Source organism: Agelaius phoeniceus, chromosome Z (assembly GCF_051311805.1).
Source record: "Agelaius phoeniceus isolate bAgePho1 chromosome Z, bAgePho1.hap1, whole genome shotgun sequence".
Taxonomy (NCBI): Eukaryota; Metazoa; Chordata; class Aves; order Passeriformes; family Icteridae; genus Agelaius; species Agelaius phoeniceus.
In genome coordinates, this window is record NC_135303.1 from 63526060 (window position 1) to 63545278 (window position 19219).

Sequence of the window (19219 nt, forward strand, 5' to 3'; positions counted from 1 at the left end):
CTCTCCCATTTGACATATTTCAGCGTTGGAATTCACTGCTTCTATAAAAGCAGAACAGAAGAGCACAGAAACAAGGAATTTTAATCAGCGGGGCGAATCTTTAAATACTATATCAAAGCTACCTCCACGTGGAGAAAAAAAGATGACGTAATGCTCTGGTGAAACAAAAAGGCGAAGGCCGGGACCGGGTGGTGCGGGCGGCTGGGGGCGGCAGACCCGGGCCGCGGCAGCGCCCGGGGCAGCGCCTCCCTCACGGCCCACGCCTCCCTCACAGCCCGCGCCCCGCCCGCCTCGCCTCACGCCGTGCCGCCAGGTGGCGCCGCCGCGCCGGGAATCGCCCGGGGCGGGTGCCGCGGGCCCCGAGTGCCCCAGCCCGGGAGTGCCCGCCCGGGAATGCCAGCCCCAGCTCGGGAGTGCCGCCCGGGAATGCCCGCCCGCCGGCCCCAGCCTGGGAGTGCCCGCCCGGGAATGCCACCCCTAGCCCGGGAGTGCCCGCCCGGGAGTGCCGGCCCCAGCCCAGCGGCGCCTGTGCCTTCTCCAGGCCGCCGCTCAGTAGCCTGTAAATGCAAGAGCGCTGCTGCTCCTGTAAACACAGTCTGATTATGAGTGTGACAGCCTGTGCTCAGGGAACCATAGCGCTCCGGAGCTGTTTGGGAGATTTTCTCCTGGTAGGTAAGCTGTACAGTATTGCAGAAACTTACACGGGGTGCTAACATCAGGCTAAAAATAGCGTTAAAAGAGCGAAATAGCTACTAACCTGTGTAAAGATTTTATGTTAACTCCCCTAGCTCCTAACTACCAGCTCCTCCTCGGCGGCTCTCATGTGACCCCACCTGGAGTACTATTGCCAGGTCTGGAATCAATACAGAGGAAGGTGTGGACCTGTTCCGTGACTCCAGAGGAGGGCAAAAAATGAATCAGAGGGCTGGAACAGATATCCTGTGAAGAAAAGCTCAGAAAGCTGGTGCTTTGTCTAAAGGAGAGAATGCTTTTGTCACTGAAAAAGGGGATTATAAGAAAGATTGGGTCAAGCTTCTTTAGCAGGGCCTGTAGCAATTGGAGACAAGGTTGTCTCCTATTAACTCCTTAAACTACAAAGGAATATATATAGAAGAAGTCTTTTATTATGAGGGTGGTAAAATACTGTTACAGGTTGGCCAGAGAGGTCTTAAATACCCCATCTCTAAAACCATTTAAGGTCAGTTCAGCCAGGGCTCTGAGTTACCTGATCTGGTTCAAGATATCCCTGCCCATTGCAGGAAGTGGTTGGACTGGATGACCTTTAATGCTGACTTCCAAACCAAACTCTTCAGTGGCTGTGTTGCCACTTGACATGAACCTGAAAATAAATGGACTCTGCTCTGTCTTACAGGAGACATCTAGTTGTGTGTGTCACTTTTCAGAAGCTAGCTGCCAGCTAAAAGTATTTTTGCTGCCAGCTAAAAGTATTATTAAAAGTAGTTTTGGTGGTTGCTAGTGTCAAACCAGTTATGGATAAAATTACACCAATTTCCAGATAATGTTGCCATTTACAATTAGTATGACATACTCAGAACTTTACTTCTGCAAGATCTTTCCATTATGTCTCTACCACAAAGGAATTATTTGCTATGTCCATGACATCTCTTTGCATGGACTGGCTAACCAATTTGTACCAATATACCCACTGAAAAACCTGCTACATGCTTTTTCTGAGCATTTTATATGATAAGAAAGAGAAGAAAAACAAAGCACAGATGCAGAATAAGCAACAGAAATGGAGAGGTCTGAGCTAATTTACTTACTGTAAACATGCCATTTTGGCATGTTTCACTCTCCTTAAATAACTAAGTTGTTGACAATATTTTTGGTTTAGGGAGAGAAGAGACCTATTTCCCATTCTCTTTTAAAGAAATTAAGGCGCAGCACTTGTGCCGATGTCCAGAATATTTCATCTGCACCCTGAAGAGTTTTCGATTGTTCATGCCCGTTGCACCTTCTCTACTTTGTTGTGCTAAGTACAGATGCATAGTAATTAAGCACAGATGTACTCAGAATGAGCCCTCTACTCCAGGAAAAAACAAACAAACACTCAATTATAATAAACCACAGAAGCAGGATTAAACTTCTCAAACCTAAGTTGTTTGTGAAAGTGAAAAAAAGGTAGTAATTATGTATAACAGGAACACCTAGTAAACATGAAAAATATCTATATTAATATTATTTAGAGCTTTAGTTAGTTATACAGAGATATGAATATGCATTTAAGTGTTATGAGCTCTGTGGATCTTGTTAATGGCCAGCTTCAGTGGGGTGCATGTCTTATCATAGGGTACAAAATTATTCACACCTGGGACTTCAATTGCCTCTTTCCCTCTTTTTGTATTATAGAAACTACAGAAGAGTACTGGGTGGTATAACAAGTGATTAAAGGGCACTTGTGACACAAATAATTTAATAAGCTGAATGATCAATTTTTATTGATGCTTATCCTGCCTTTAACACCTAATTGAAATATATTCTTAGTGGAAAACTTCCTGTGTCTTTGTTTTAATATTATTTACAGCATTGATTCATACCTTTAATCTTCTGCTCTTCCTTATATTTTACTTGCTCACTTTTTATTCTGGTTTCTTCCTTTTTCTCTGCAGTCTTCTCTGGTTTTTCACGTTCACCCACATCATCTTCAGCTCTCTTGACATTTCAGTCTGTTGATGCACACAAACATTCTGCCAAAACAAGTTAGCTAGAAATAGGGCCATCCTTAGTGACTGCTCCACTTTCAGCACTACATTGTACCCACTGTGACTGACAGAGCTCATGCTGTCCAGCCTAATCGTTCCTAAGTGGTGATTAACTGGGCTAGTGATACACGGATGGGGGTTGATGGACACCTAACTTCCTGCTGCCCTAAATCCACCTAGGTGCAGATCCTTTACTCTTTCAGAAATGCCACACTGGATTATTTACTATGCTTTGCTAAGTATTGTGGTGGTTTGGTTGTTCATTTTGCCTCTACTCACCTCACTTACGAGCTCTGCTGAGTCTCACCCTGAGGAAATATAAAATGCGGGAGCTCCGTGAAGACAAGAGAATGAAGCAAAACATCTGAAATGAATCTCCCAAAAGTCTGGTGCTTTGTCTAAACAGTAAGAAATGGCTACTCAAGTTGTGGAGCTTAGGAAGCTAAGTTCTGGACCTATGTTCCAAGAACATATGAGAATTCTTTAAGCAATGTTATTTTCCCAAGCAATCTCTTTACATCATATCTTTTATTCTTTCTCTTCTAACATTTATTTGCTTTGCCCTCCATACTCTAATTATCTAGACTATAACAATCCAAACTCTAATAATACCCCACTTTTCCTTGTCTATTTCCGTCTTCATGTTCCAAAAAATAAAAGAATAATTTTGAGAATTTTTTAAGCCTTACTCTGTCTCCATAAGTCATTGTAAGACTTCCTTTATATTTAAGTGTATTGTATTTATTATGTCTGTGGATGCATTTAGTCCCACACAAAATATTAATGGTTTAAGCAGAATTGTGTATTACCGGATGACAGGTGGCATACAAAGTTGTTGCACAACACCAGAATACCTGAATGTGCTATATGCCCAGATTATGTCATAAAGGAGGATCTGGAGCTGGCATATTTTCTCACACAAAAATAATCTAAATAGCCATTAAAAAAAATCTCTCTGTGAAAGACTGTGAAATCTCTGGACTAAAACTCATAAAATGTAATGAAGTTTAAATTTCTTGCACTGTGATAGCCTTGTGGCCCACTTTGGGTATGCTTATACTATAGCTTTTGTTAAGATCGGGCATATACCCTCAACACAAGAATTTTTATCCTGTGTTTTTCATTGCCAAGTGTTTGTTCTTAAAGTGCACAAAATAAATACTTCTCAGATTAATTTGATAGAAATTTTCAATCAAATGGGCAGGCGCTTCAAAAGTGCACATACAGCAGTTCAGCTTGTAATTAGCTTAAGTCCCTGGCTCTCTGAGACATGTAAGCTACCTTAGATTTATTTTTCTTCTTTTCCAGCCATAGGCACTGTTCCCATGGGGAGATGGCTGTTCATTACCTGACCAGTGCACAAGAATAGTTCACCATGGAGCAGGAACAGAGAAGACTCTGAGATAAAGGTTGCACTAATAGGAAATTGGAGCAAAAGGCGTATAAATGAAACTCTAGAAATGTCTCCTTAGGAATACAGTTTACCAGGCTTGCTTTAAGGGCCAGAGAATTCAGTGAGTTTTGATATTTAAATATTGGGCTAGCATCACTCTTGAGTAATTTTCTTGACCTAGCAATGGTTCCAGGGATTTGCCTAGTGTCAGTGTCATATTCCTCACCACCTCTTCTGGAATACACCCAACCTCCTCTCATGTTGCACATATTGCATTTATTTATAAATAAATGCAGACAGCTTTTAACAATTGTGATTATTCAGATGATCTTCATCTGTAAGCTAATGATAATACTGCTCTGACTGAAAGATTTGTAAGGCTATGGTCATTGACATTTGTGACACGCATAACAACTCAGCAGGCACAGCTTTTGAAAAGATTATAAATAGAATAGCCCATTATGTCTTTGGCAAGAAGACAGGTTTGTTGCTTTTTAAAAAAACTTAAGTTTAGCAATATTTAGTATTTCTATTTAGATGCCATAGAATTTCAAAGAAATATTACTGTTCTTTTGTTCTTTTTAAACTGTGGATTACTGCAGTAAAATGTCATATTTTATGATTTATGTGAAATCTTGAGATTAGCTGCTCAATGCTTTTTGGAAAATTTGTAGTATTCATTGTTGAAGTTGTACTAATAAGAATATACACTTCAGTACTCCAAGGACTGGGTTTCATCAGCAGAAACACACTTAGAAAATTAAAACAACTGGAGGATAACTGCATTGTTTGTGTATAGGGCATGGCTGCTGGAAAATGCAGAATCAGAAAATTATGAAAGAAAAGGAAGAGATGCCAGAGAAAAAGCTTGAAGATCAAGCAGCTATTTATGAGCATAGTATTTAGGGCGGCCTTTAAGGGAAAAAGGCCTTTATGAATCAATAAATTTTATACTACTTAGGTTTTGATTTTACCATAACAGCCATAGTAGTTAAAAACCCCTGTCTTCTTTGCATACTAAATGACTTTTCAATCTTCCAAGTTTATTGAGAAGTATTTATCATATTCTTCTAGATATTCATTTTGTGGTCTCAGTATTTTCTAGCTGATGTATGTCAAAGGTGTAATAAAGAAGACTGAGAGTTAAAGAGTATTTTAAATAAATATTCCCATGCTAAATGTATGTCTGCAGAAGGTGATACAGTAGTGCAGCTATTCCCTGAAGATGCTATAATGTGTGCAGTTTTATGACTTGAGATAATTGTGCCTCAAAAAAGTCACTCTTGTCATTTTTCATTGTACCAAGAAGTAAAAGGTGCTGTTAGGGATTATGCCAATCAAAACAAGAAACCTACAGATAATACTGGATTCACATGGGCTGTTACTGCAAACTACTATTGTACACTTAAAAAAGAAGCATAATTGCTCCTCTGCTAATGCACTAGCATGGATGTTGGGCTAAGTCATATGACTTATCTCACAGGGGTTTCTTGATTTGTTTCATAAACAAGTGGTTGCTTATATTCATAAACAGACGGACTACAAAATTTCTGTTTCTGTTGCTCCTACAGTTGCTGTTTTAAATTCTGTTGATTACCTAAATTCCAATAAATATATTTAGAATAAAACAGCAATAATGTACAACATTATAATTGCAATCTGAAAGCAAAAGTAGAATTTGTAAGCAAAGTGATTAACATTGCCCATCTAAACAGACAGCTCAAAACATAAAATTTGTGCATGAAAATTTTTGAACTATTCTCATGTAGTTTTGAATGCGAAGCTGAACAGGGCTGTGGGTACTTTTTAAGATTAGTAGACTTACCAGGTATACTATGCCTAACATTTTTGTCTGTACTACTGTCAATGTATCTGCAGGCTGTGACATTCACCTGTGAGTTGCTGATGTTAGTTTTTGTTGCCTCTTATGCATTTCCACTTAAACACAGATTTCTTTTTTAATTCCATTTCAAAGCATTAACTTCAGGTCATGCTGATGCTCTTCATTTTCTTTTCAGATTTTCAACACTTCAGGGGAAGGATTTAGGGCATTTATTGCCTTAACAGTTTGACTGAAACCCATTCATGGTTTGACAGTGATGTGCTGGTAAAATGTTCTTTCACCTCCTTAGCCACTTCTCTAGCACAGAACCAAATATGTAAAAAAGTAAGTGAGTAAGTGAATAAATAAGTAAATAAATAAATAAATAAAGTCTGTCTAATAAGAGAAGACACTTTATGTCTGTAATGTACTTATGTAAGTTGTATGTATATAATTTGTCTCTGACATTTCATTTGTCTAACTAAGACCAGTAGTGGAGAGCCTGCAGAAATGGTATTTCACAAAGGCAAAAATAGGGGTTTTCTTTGTAAATCCTATGATGTAATCTGCACAGAGAATGCGGCCAAATGGAGGTCCAATATAATTTCACCTTAAGTATTACTGAAATCTAAATATTAAAATTACTTACCAACTTTTTAGGGTAACCATTGATTGCCTTTTCTTCACCAAGCTTTACAGCAACGTGGAAAATTTAGATGTAGGAGAGAATAAATCTTAAGTTCTGGGGTTTTTTTGTGTTTTTTTTTTTTAACAAATTCCAGTGAATTCTCATGAGTATGTACTGCTCATGAGAGGTGTACTGCTTCAGTTACTGCAACAGGGACTGCGGAAGATGTTAAGAGGAGAAGAATCGGAGCCATTTCCACTCAGCCATGTTTATCAGCATTGGAAGTACTTCAGTCATACATCTGAAAATCTGAAGAGACTATAAGAAAATTTATTGTTGAAATACCTTGTTTTAAAATCTTGAACCTTATATATTACAGCTAATATTACTGCTAAAAACTGAATTTGTCAGCTCAAGATTTCAGGGAAAAGTAGCTTGGTTTTGCACGGATAAATTGCAAAGGTTTCTTCCATCTTTGTTTAAGTCTGAAATTTTTAGTCACATTTGCAGTCCACCATATTGCATTGGAAGTAATTTTTGTTTGTTTGTTTGCTAGTTATGTTTTTCAAGGCTTGGAAATACTTTTTAAAAGTCACTTTTTCCACTAGAAAATATATCAGGTAAGTCCTCATTAAAGTCTTGTCTAAATGAATACGAAAATCTAGATTTGAGCCTTGATATTTTCTTTAAAAATTGCTGCACTGATTTTTCGTTAACATCTTTCAACAGCATGCTTCTACCATTGTTGCTAGCTGTTTGAAACATTATTGCTCTGGACTGTAAGTGTCAGCAGAAGTTATTAATAGAAAAATGGCAAAACGTAAGAAACCCTAATATAATGCCAGGGAAAATACCTAGAATCAGAGAAACCTCTGACAAGACATTCCTATAGGGTGTTATTTTCTTAACAGTGCCAAAATATGCAATAGTTTAAACTGAACACTCTGGTTAAGGTGGTTTTGTTTGTGGCATGATGCTGTAATATTATCCTGTTATCCTGTACAAAAATCTAATCATAGTCTGTGTTTGTAGATCAAATTACTGAGAATATAGTATTAAAAAAAAAAAAAGCTGGTTTGAAACATGGTGTAATGTAATACTTTATATCCCAGCTCATTTGAGAGGGGTATGTGAGAGAGTGATTGATTGTAAATATTTTTCACATTTCCATTACTGAGCAAGACTTTTGACCTTGCAATTCAAGATTTATATCATCTGGATGTGATTTTTTTTCTTAATAGCTATGAACCTGAGATCTGTAAAGTCTGTTTATTATAACAAATTCAGAGAATGCACTTCAGAAATCTGCTGTACCATTTGGTATTGTAGCAAACTTTATGTTCCACAGAGAGTAGAACAGTTAAGTCTTCTTGTATATCAGAAGGAAAAGAAAGGGAGGAAAGAATGTAGGGAGGGAGGGTAGCATTTCTGCTTAGCCATATGTCATGATTCATGTAGCTTACGTTAGCTATATTAAAGACTTCTCAGAAGTGGCTTTGAGTCTTACAAGAATGGCTGGAGCAAGGATAAACAGAATAAACTGAGGTTATTAGTCTGAAGCAGTTGATTTTTTTTCCCAGAAAACAGTGAAATATGAAAAACTGTGATTTTTTTGTGATGTTTTTCCTAATCCATTTCACCAGTTTGTCCAGAACCCTCTAAATGGCAACATAGCCATGGAGTATGAGTCCCTCTTCCCCATTTTATTCAATATTCAAATTTGCTAAGGATTCCCTCTCTTCTTATCCCGGTCATTTTGGATTCAGTATCAGTCTCCAGGCTGTACCACTAGGGACTGGCTTCAAGCTGGACGTTGTGCCTCTGTTCACAACCTTTTTTTTTACCTGGCAGTCCTTTTTTAAATCCACTGTCTGTTCATCCATATGATACTTAATCAGCATGTTTATAAGGATACTATGAAAGACAGTATTGAAAGCCTTGATACAGCCAAGATAAACATATCACTGCTCTCCACCTAGCCAGTCATCATGTTAGCCAATATTCATCACTGTTTTGCTTATCAAATGCTAATATTATGAAACTCACTCATAGAATAAATTTTTGTGTGAAGGCCAGTGCCTCTAAATTCATTGCGCTTGGCAGCAAATATTTGATTGATTTCACTTGGTGATGAACATGCTGGAAACCTTATGGCTTTGCAGAACCAGCCATAATGTGTTAGGCACTGCCACAGAAAAAAATCATTCTCAAGGGGTAAAACAATTGCTGGTACCGTGCTTTTCAACTCTGTAACACTGCGGAATTTCATGGAAGTGCAACATTTATCTTCCATCTTCCATAAGTTAATTTCTGAACTCTGGAATACCTGATGTGTGAAAAGAGCAAAATTTTAAAAAGTGCAGAAATCTTGAGACAGTTACAAATCAAAGTGATGTGGTGGTGTCATCAAACTAAACTGCCATTTGATTTTACTTTGACATTAACCCGTTTATGTTGTCAAGGTTAAAAAATAAAGAGTAGGTGTTTATCACTGGAGGTACTAGCTATTACTTGACAACTGAGACATGAGAGTTTAAATCTATTCACACTGAATTCAGCAGGAATTTTACCAATCCTTTTAATGGAGTAAGGAGTTTGTCTTCATTTATAAAGAAAATCACAGAACCTGCAGTGCTAGTATAAGAACTGCAAGGAGGTATAATTTGTAAGGGAGATTTGTTAAAACACAGGATCTAATCTTGCAAAGCTAGCACTGGCATAATTCTTTCAACAGTTAATAAATTAGAACAGGGAAGCCCATGGTTCATAAGTAAATGACATATACAGTAAGAAAGACATGATGAAAAGGATACAAAAGTTTACACATAAGATAGAAGCACTCAGGTTTTAGAATGTGGGCTGAATACATACACATCACAGCATTAAAGTCCTGGTTTTAGACAAAATTAAAAACACTATAAAGAGGCAAAGTTGCAGGTGATTCCAGTAACAAAAAAAAAAAAAAAAAAAAAGAAAAAAAAAGAAAATGAAAAAGTTCTAATTTGTGTTTAAATGGTAGTTTCTGAAGACACAGATGAGCATCAGAGGATGGAAATTTGATAAATCGAACCAATGAGTAATTTATTCTTGAAAATAATTGTATGCATACAATCATTACCTGATATTTGTCAACATACAAGTATCTGCTTTCAATGGCCTGCTACTGACCTGCTGTTTTCCAAATTAGCAGATGTATTAAAACTTATCATATAAGTTTTAACAGCTCTTCCCTTTACCAAACATCTTACAGTCTCAGAAGTGACTAGCTATAAACCAGTGCCCAAAGAACAAATTAATTCATTTTTTTGCTTCCTTGAAGACATTAGTGATGCTTGAGATGAAATGAAAACACATAACCCCCTGAAAAAGTAGGCCATCTGTGACAGCATAGATGTAATTTGGAATAATAATAAAGAAACAATGCTGTAAAAAGTATGCAGCCCACTAGTGTGCCACTGTGAGTGTCACTCTTCTGCGCAAAACAGTCACTCAGAATTTCTTAGTGACAGAGGGGTTGGAGTCTGTCACTCTGTAAGCAACTAGGAGGCTTTGTACAGGTAAGCAGTTCTTTTATAGTCGTTATTGCAGTACATTACATACAAGCCAAGTAAATATGAAAAAAATTTAAATAAAACTTTTATACAGATGCAAATAATACTGACCATAAAAAAGATGTTAAGTTTTTTGCTCATTGTCAGAAAGTATTCAGAAATCCAGTGCCATTATTGTGGTTCATCAAATATAAACTAACAACAAGTAAGAGTAAAGTTGCTTTTTATTGTTTTTGTCACCATCATTACACATGATGACAATAAATATTACTATTAAAAATAGGCATATTTGTATATGCCATTGCGGTTAGTGATGCCCCCACGAAGTGCTGACATTTGATATCTATACCTGGATGCACTGTCCCTGCTCTAGCCCTCTTGTTGGGAGTGGAATTTCAGCTTTCCATTGCAAGACCAATCATACCCTTTTCAGGGGTGGGAGGTGCTTTGGAGGCACCCACTGTCATGTCCAATTGGATCTTCATCCTCATACTCAATTGAATGGGCCATTCAGTTGAGGGGGGCACTTTCTTTTTTTTTCTCCATAGGGCAAATGATTTAATGAGCATGGATGCAAACAGGACAGTGCCTTCATAGCCTCAGTCTTACCAGCAAAGACTTGTGAAGAGATTCAAGAAGAAAGTGGATGCAGATCAAGCCAGAGTTTCTTTTGGTGAACTTGACCCATAGCATATCCATGGACAAGCTTCTTTGAAGGTTTCTGAGAGAGCTGATCAATATTTTCATAGGGCTGCTCTTTAGCATCTTTAAAATAATGAAAATTGGAGAATGTCTGAGATGTTTGAAGGAGAAACAGTATTACACTTCTGTGTTGGTTTTGCACGGTCTGTCTTTGGTAGTGGAATGGCCACAGAGGTGGCTCCTGTGAAAAGCTGCTGAACCTTCAACCATGTCTGGCAGAACCAATCCCTGATAGCTCTGAAGGTGGACATGGTGCTGGCCAAAGCTGGGTCAATGAGAGAGGTTGGTAACACCTCTGTGCCAATGTATTTGGGAAAAAAAATCAAAACAGTAGGGAGACACAGGTTTTGTTTATCAGCCAAAGAGGAGGATGTGAGAACATGTGAGGAAAATTACATGGCAACACTTCAGCCAGTGCAGAAGGAGGGGAAGGGAGGAGGTGCTCCAGGTACCAGAGTCAAGATTCCTCTGCAGGCCATGGTGAGACTCTGGTGAAGCAGCTGTGCCCCTGCACAGCCCTTGGGGATCCATAGGGGTTGCAGAGATCCATGGGGGGGTGCCCATGCTGGAGTGGGTGGATGTCTGGAGGGGGTTGTGATCCAGTGGGAGACCCAGTGGAGAGAGAGGGTCCTTGCCTCCAGGCTGGAGCAGCCTGTCCTTGGAGGACTGCACCCTGGAAGAATGACCCATGCCACAGCAGTTTTCGGAGGACTGTGTGCCCATGGAGGGACCTTGATTGCAGCAGCTTTGGGAGTGCTGCAGCTCATGAGATTGAAGCCATGCTGGAGAAGTTAATGAAGAACTGTCCCTTGTGGGAGGGACCCCACAGCCTCATGGGGAAGGACTCCTCTTCTGGAACAGTGGAAGAAGATCTGGGGTGATAAACTGACCAAACCCCTGCCACCTGTCTCCTTGAGCTTTTGGTGGGGGGAAGGGAGGGGTTGGAGGAAAAAGGATTTTTTTAAGGTCTTATTTTACTTCTCAGTATTCTCCTCTGATTTTCTTGGTAATAAATTCACTTTGTACTTCTAAGTTGAGCTTGTTTTGGCCTTGGAGTGTTTTCTTCTGGTCCTGATCTCAACCCTTGAACCTTTTGTTGAATTTGAACCCAGAATTCAATTTTTCTCTCCTCTGCCCATCTATGGCAGGGGACCATGAATGAGCAACACCACGGGTGCCTGGCATTTTGCCAGTGTCAAACCCTTGACAACATCTAATCAAAAAGTACCAAAATAACTATCTGAAGAAGTAGAAACTAGTCAACCAACTTTGATACTATGGTAGTGTAGTGGTTTTGGTTTGCCAGTCTGAGTCACAGCACCAATTAATGTGGTGGGTTGAGTGCTGGCTAAATGCCAGTACACCCACTAAAATTATTTATTCATTTTTTGCTGTGGGATAAGGATTAGGAGAAGAGCAAAAGCAGGCTCAAAACTTTAAAGAGTATGAAGAAAACTTTATAAACATAACTAAATAAGAATAATAAGAATCAAAATAAACCTTCAGAACACTTCTCCCCTGCCTCCACCTCCTCTTTCTTTCCCTACTGACAATGTAAAGAAACAAAATCTGGGACTTTCAGCCAGTTTGCCACCTCTAAAATAGTCTTTCTTCAGTTTGCTTAGGGACAGGAGTCTCTCCTGCCATGCCATGGAGACTTTTCCACAAGAAACTGTTCTCTTGTGGTTTTAATTTTCACAAATAGCAGCCACCCAGAAATCTATAAACATTAAGTCCTTCTCGCATTTGGTAGTCTTCTCACAACTACCACCATCTCAGTCATCTCAGCTTATTGGGGTGCAATTTTAAGGATAAGCTGTTCTAGCCTAGAGAGAAAAGTTCTCTTCATCCATCTCTGAGAAACAGAGGTCTTTTTCTTCTATCCCTGGGTCAAGGTTTCTCATCTTTCTCATCTCTCTCTATTGAAGCCTCTCATCAAATCACAGCTATTTCAACACCTTCTTGCTTCAGCACTAGTGTCTTTGCTCATGGCTGTGGTTAGAACGCTCAATCCTCCCAATGCATTCCATGAGTTAAAGGGAAGAAGTGTCTAATGTGTCAACTACATCTTCACTATAGAATTCTCAAGAGAATTTCATCCCAAATCTAAGGCATCTCCTCATTCTCCTGCCATCTGGGCTTTGACTCTTCTTTCTTCTCTGACACTAGTGTCTCTATGTTGTTCTCTTCGCATCCCTTCAACTTTCCTTTTTTCTGATTTGGGAAAAGTGGTACCCACAGGTTTATCTTCTTTTAAATGGAATTTTAGAGTACTGAAAGAGTTAATCTTACAGTGGTGGCAGGAAATGGCCTGGCCAGGCCTAGCCCAGAGCAATTCCCAGGGCTGGGTGGGGCAGGGTTTAGTGGATTTAGTGGAGGCAGGATGTTAGCATCTGCAGCCTGGCCTAGCCTTAGCCTGGGCCCCTGTCCTGGGTTGATTATATGATGCTTTTATCCCCAGCCATCTTGTTCTGCTTATGCTGAATAATACGTTTTGCACCTTTAAGACTTGTTTCAGAAAGTGAAAGGGGGAGAGAAGTGCCCAGTTTGTTTTCAGACACTGCACTCAGTCCTCCACATTCCTTTTTCTGGACTGTGTTGTCTGTGGATGGACAGACAGCAGGACAGACCTTGCTTTAATTAATTTTAGCTAGCTGAGGCAAAGAAGTTCCCTAGACTATTTTTTTTTCCCCCTTTTCATTAAACCTGTTTAAACCTGCTCTAAAATGAACACCAAAAGAGAACCGGCAGCTCACACCTGTGGCCCACTGGGCCGGGCCTGGGCCATGGCAGTTCCAGCACCAGAAAGACTAATAAAAGACTGAATAAGCTAAGCTACGACCCAGAGAGAGGACTTTCTGAGTTTGTCATCTCTTTTAGAGCAACAAAGGGCTTTATTGTTTAATAAAGTTTAAGCTTTATTGTTATAAACAGGTTTTTTTTTCCACTTTTCTCCAAAGAAATATTTTCTCCCAAATCACTTAAAGAGAAAGGCCAATTGAATCTGTGTTCCTAGAAGATCCCCTTTGAAAATTCTCTCCAAAATTTACCCTAAACCAAGACAGCCCTACAGCCTCCGCTACCCTGCCCAGCCACCACTTCAAATCCAGAAACAAGACAGAGGTTATTCTGCGCTTCTTTTCTTAAATATATGGATTTGTAGGGTGATTCTAGCTGGTTATTGGTTCTGTTAGGCATAGAGAAAGCTGTACTATTTCTGCAGGGAAGGTCACTTCTTTTTCCTTACCAAAAAAGACTCAATTGAGGTAAATCCAGGATCAGTAGGTCACAGAGTGGCTCTTACTAAAAACTGTTTCTGTGCCTGTGATTGTTAACCTTGATTTATCAAAGGTAAAACATGCTTGACATATTGGATTTCCTTATGTGAAAAAATAACCAGACTTTTGATCATCAGGAGCAAAATGGGTGTCTTTTACTTCAGCAAGGCTTTTGACAGTCTTCCACAATACTCTATCCAAGTTACGTTGATACAGTCCAAGTCAGATTTGTACAAAACTCATTTGATTGTTAGGCTCAGCAGGTTGAGCTGAAATGAGTTGCACTCTACCAGGTTGCTGGTAACAAGTGGGGCAACAAGTGGACTGACACTGCTTAGCACCTTGATTGTTAACATGGAGGAGTTTATGGAATGCTTGCATATAAGGTGCTCCTAAACAGCGGACAAGGGTATAAGTTTTGTCCAGAGGGACCTGGAGAAGTTGGAGGGATAGATCGACATGAAATTAATTACATTCAACAAAGATAAAAGCAAACTCATACACCTGGGAAGGAAAAGATCCCTTTATAACTTTACATGGTGGAGACTCACCAGCTGACAAGCAGCTCTTCTGTAACAGGCTTGTAGGATATGGTGGAAAGGAGGAGCCTGTGGTGTGTCCTGGGAGCAAAGGCCAACAACAGTTCTGTGAAGATAGTGGGTTTCTCAGACTAGGGACCATTTAGCCTGGAGAAGAGATGGCTTTAGGGGAACCTAACAGCAGGTCTTTGGCACTGTCAGGCAATTGAGGAGGCACCAGCCAGTCTGTTCATGTTAGGGTATGGAAAAGCTGAGAAATGTTGTCTTCTATATTAAGAGTTCTACTGTCATTATAGTGCAAGGATTCCATATCCTCAGAGTCTCATACCTCCTCAATGTTTCACACAGGCAGCTCCCCTAAGCACTGGCTGTTCCTGGTCCTTGCAGTAATCATCTGACTCCAGTTCCCACCAATCCACTCTTTTATGCCACTGTTCTTATTGGCTACAGGTGTGGCCTGTTAAGATCGGGCCTGCGCCTGATTTTAGTAATTGGTTCAGCTGCAACTCTTTGGGAGATAAGATTACATTGTATACCACCTTCATACGGTATCCCCCTCCAGAGAAACACTGTGCAGGTGCTGAAACAAGAGAGAATCAGGTCGGATCATCCAGATTACAGTTAGGCAGTAGAGTGAAACAAGCCAGAAAATTTTAGGTTGCTATTTTAATCTAGTCTGACCTCATATGCAGGATAACTAGAGGAAGATTGAACTGGTTTCCATCAGCCTGAGTTGTGTGTATGTTCCTCTATTATGGTCTTGTTTTATATTTGTGCTGGTAGGGAAGTGTAAAACCAGGGGCAGCTGGATTATAGAAATTGTAGAGGAGTGGTCTGTGGGGCAGATGTTAAAGATGCCATCTCAAGAACCCTTACAACAGAGACTCATGTTGCCATCTCATAGTGACAGATTGTCTTCTCTGCTTTGACTGCTTGCATAAATGCTGTCCTATGTCAACACCACAGTAAATTGGTTTTGCTTTCAACAAACACTTTCAGTATCTGTAAAGTAGCATTATGAAGTAGTTGAATCAATTTAGTAAGTTAGTCAGTTGCATAGGAGAATTTGAGATAGGTTTTGGCATGCAAAGGCAGTTTTTTTAATAATATTTTTTTAATAATATTTTCTTCTTCTCTCATGGTCAGAAGTTCAAATTCATATTTGTGGTTTTGGTGTTATGTTATTTGTTGGTGTCACGTGTGGAAGGAGGTTATATGTGGGAATATGTATATCTTTAACAGGTGCTGTTGTTGATAATATTATCATTGTCAGATTCAGAACAGTAAGGTTAAGAAAAAACTATACTGAAAAACATAGTACTTAAAAGTTGGTATGAAAGCGTAAGTATTACAGGTTTTGGTTTTGTTTTGGAAAAGAAGAGGTTCTAGCCCTTGTGAATGTGAAAACAAACTTTTAAGTGGCTGAGTCACACAGAGAAGTCTAGATATTCCATTAAATTTTGAAAGGTTTGAATTTTTCCTGCCACTTTTATAAAAGTTTGTAATGTGATGGCAGAGCCCCAGTCAAAAGTAGTTTGCAAAGTATCACGAAAACTTTCATAATACCTTCAAAGGAGGCACTTAAAATGTTTCACACTGCACATGTAGGAATGGAAAGAGGAATGATATTTCTGTAGTTTCTGTTCCCCATTTATCTTGGCATTCGAAAGCTGAGGTAGGAAGACAGCAAATGTAAGTTCTGATTGTAACAGGGCAATAATCAATTAATTGCCTTGTAGGGGAGAAATGGCCTGTTCCAGCTTTTAAATATTGCATTGAGGCAAACCTTTTTATTACTTTCTCCTAGGATTGTCTCATTCCTATAACTCCTGTTAATGCTTCTGCACACATGCACGTTTAAAACAATTTTTTCAGAAAGAAGAAGCTCTAAAATCTATTTTAATCCAATTGCTTACAATATGCAACTAAAAAAAAGTAGGATAAACTTTAGAGTATAATGTCTTTTCCTTAATTTTATGTCTTTTTCTACCTCCTCCTCCTACCTCCTACTTTTCCTTTTTTTTTTTTTTTGGCAGGGTGCTTTACACATCCTCTGACCCATTAAAACCAATCTGATTCATTTTCCATTACAAAAGGTAAAAGCTATATGTATTTCCAGTCTATTTTAACTGTATGTAACTTCATTGCCTGAAATGTAATCCGTTAAATGATTTCTGAGCTTGAAAAGCAGGCTGATGTCTGGCAATCTCATGGCACTCCAGACCCCTTAGGATTTGTGCGTTTCCATCCAGAAGAAATGACACATACCCAAAGTTAAAAACAGACAATCTAATGGTTTCCAAGCCTGTTTGCTTTCAATATCTCCAGGTATGAAGTGGAAGAAACTGCTGAAAAGGTGAATGGGAACAAAGAAAGATGTATAAAAGGGTTTATCATCATAAAAGGTGAGTTAAATAGAGTGGAAGTACCCTGCTGTTTCTTGTGCAATTTCAACTGGCCATTTGCCCTAGCAGAAATGGATGTGGAGACTTCCCTAACAGAGAAATTATTTTGGATCCTATTGCACAATAAATTAGAGAATATCTTGGACATCTGTGTCTGAGCAGACTTTTCCTCAGGGGTTTTAGGAGACCTCTTCAGTAATGGTGAATGATAATTAAGTTCCTACACAGTCTGCCTTTCTGCACCTCTGACATCCTTCTTCTGTGACCTCTCGAATTCTTCTCTTATTGTTTTAGGGTATAACTGTTTCTACATTTCTACAGAGGTTTCTCCTTCCAGACTTCAGCTACTGAGAAATAAATGACGATGTGCTGTGACCTTTTATACTAGCACTTCACAGTCCCATACGAATTGCAATTGCATTTTCTCTTCTTGGCATGTGTGGCCCCTCAAGGCTTTACACAGCTGATGATCTGTGGCAGGTCTCTCCTGAGTATCAGAAACAAGATTGCCCAGATGAACAACAGCTGCACATTCAGGTGCAGAATTATTTCTCATGCAAAAAGGTATAAGAATTCTTCCTGGAAAAGTAAAAAAAAAATAATAAATCTAGAGATGAGTAAGATATTAGTAGCACAAATACTTTTTTTTTCAATTGAAAACCCATTCTACTCCTACTTTAACAGTATACAGTCATAACCCATACTTATTAAAACTCTGTGGGAACTAGTAGTTAGTCATTCAGTGATCTAAGAAAAATACATGGAGAGCAGCATATACGATGAAAGGTGTTGGGATTTATGTGTTCCTCTTGCTAAGAAAAATATTTGAAGTAAGTAGACTTCTAGAATTAAAAGAAATGTGTCTGAGAGAACACAGATGCCCAAATCTGGAGACGAGATATACTGAGCTACCTTGATAATATTCATTATTTATACTACCTTTGGAACACATTTGTTCAAAAACCTTCCAGTCAGTTTAGTAACAAAACCTGAATGAGCATCTTGGTCTTGTGATTTTTCGTTTGATTCCTGTTTTGTGGATTAAGCAGTACTGGAATGTGCAAAAAAGCAAGGAGTGTGTTCTAAGTGCCGTAGGAGTTCAGTGAGATTCAAAAAGATCACAAAAGAAGAGCTTTAAGAAAGATAACCATTAACACTCTAAGAAATTAATACAGTGCTTCACTAAGAATTTTGCATTTGGAAAAAATAACCTCCCCCATTTACATCCAGTTACATGGATCTGTGGGTAAAAAGTTTTTGCCTTGCCATTGTTAAACTTGCAATTGCATTGTTGTCTGGGCCTTGTGATCTTTTGTTATCTGACCAAACAAGTTCTCAGTGTGTTATAAAGCACATTTCTAAAAAGTGTTCATCAAGATTGTTTCCTTCTAGCCGAAGGAAAGTAAGAAAATGTGTACAAAACAGGGTATTATCTTTCTAAAGAATAATTACTTTTTCATTTGTTTTATTCATTTGCCATGTCTTTGTGCTCAATGTGACTTGTTTGTAAACAAATATTTTGGAAGACCAAGACTGAAGACCACTGCAATATTTTAAGAAACAGAGAGACATTCATGCCTACTTTATAAAGCTTTCTTGAAACTTGTACTACATGGTAGATCTGCAAGTGTGGAACAGCAGAAGTCTGGAATCGGTACAAAAATTAAGTGAAAAATATTTGCTGGAAAAGCAAGTTGTTTTCAGAAATAAAATTTGACATTATTTTTGACCATCAATTTTTTACAACATGGCTCCATTAGACTATCTTTAACACTTATCTAGTCTTCAATGTCATCCTTTTGCAGACAAAAATACGTATGCAAGCAGTGCTTATTTGTACCTTAGACATTGGGAGAAATATAGCCTTTGAAGAAGCCTTTGATAAAACAGTCTTATAAATTAAAACAACAAAAACAAATCCATAAGAAGTCTGTGTCCCCAGAAAACATATCTGCTTTGCTTTCCTCACTATATTCTATAGTATTGAAAAATTCCTTAATTTTTAGTATTTTTATTTTATTTTACTTGATTCACTTGATTATTAAAAAACATTGTCCAGAGTCTGTGTTTTGGATGGGGATAGAATCTTCATTTTCGTGCAATTTTTTAGATTGCATAGCATGCAAAATACAAGGGTCTGAAATTAGAAACTTAGAGCATGCATGTTACATGATTCTT

At 38.7% G+C, this 19219-nt stretch overlaps 1 long non-coding RNA gene across 2 annotated transcripts; it reads left to right on the forward strand.

The window, feature by feature from the left end:
* The first annotated feature begins 357 nt into the window (after positions 1–357).
* Positions 358–11856, forward strand: LOC143692193 (uncharacterized). 2 transcript variants are annotated; one of them, XR_013180055.1, is made up of 3 exons: positions 358–672; positions 4032–6283; positions 10666–11856. It is a non-coding gene; the product is annotated as an uncharacterized LOC143692193 (long non-coding RNA). The 2 variants fall into 2 exon arrangements; XR_013180054.1 differs by having other exon boundaries at positions 358–668.
* The last annotated feature ends 7363 nt before the right edge of the window (positions 11857–19219 follow it).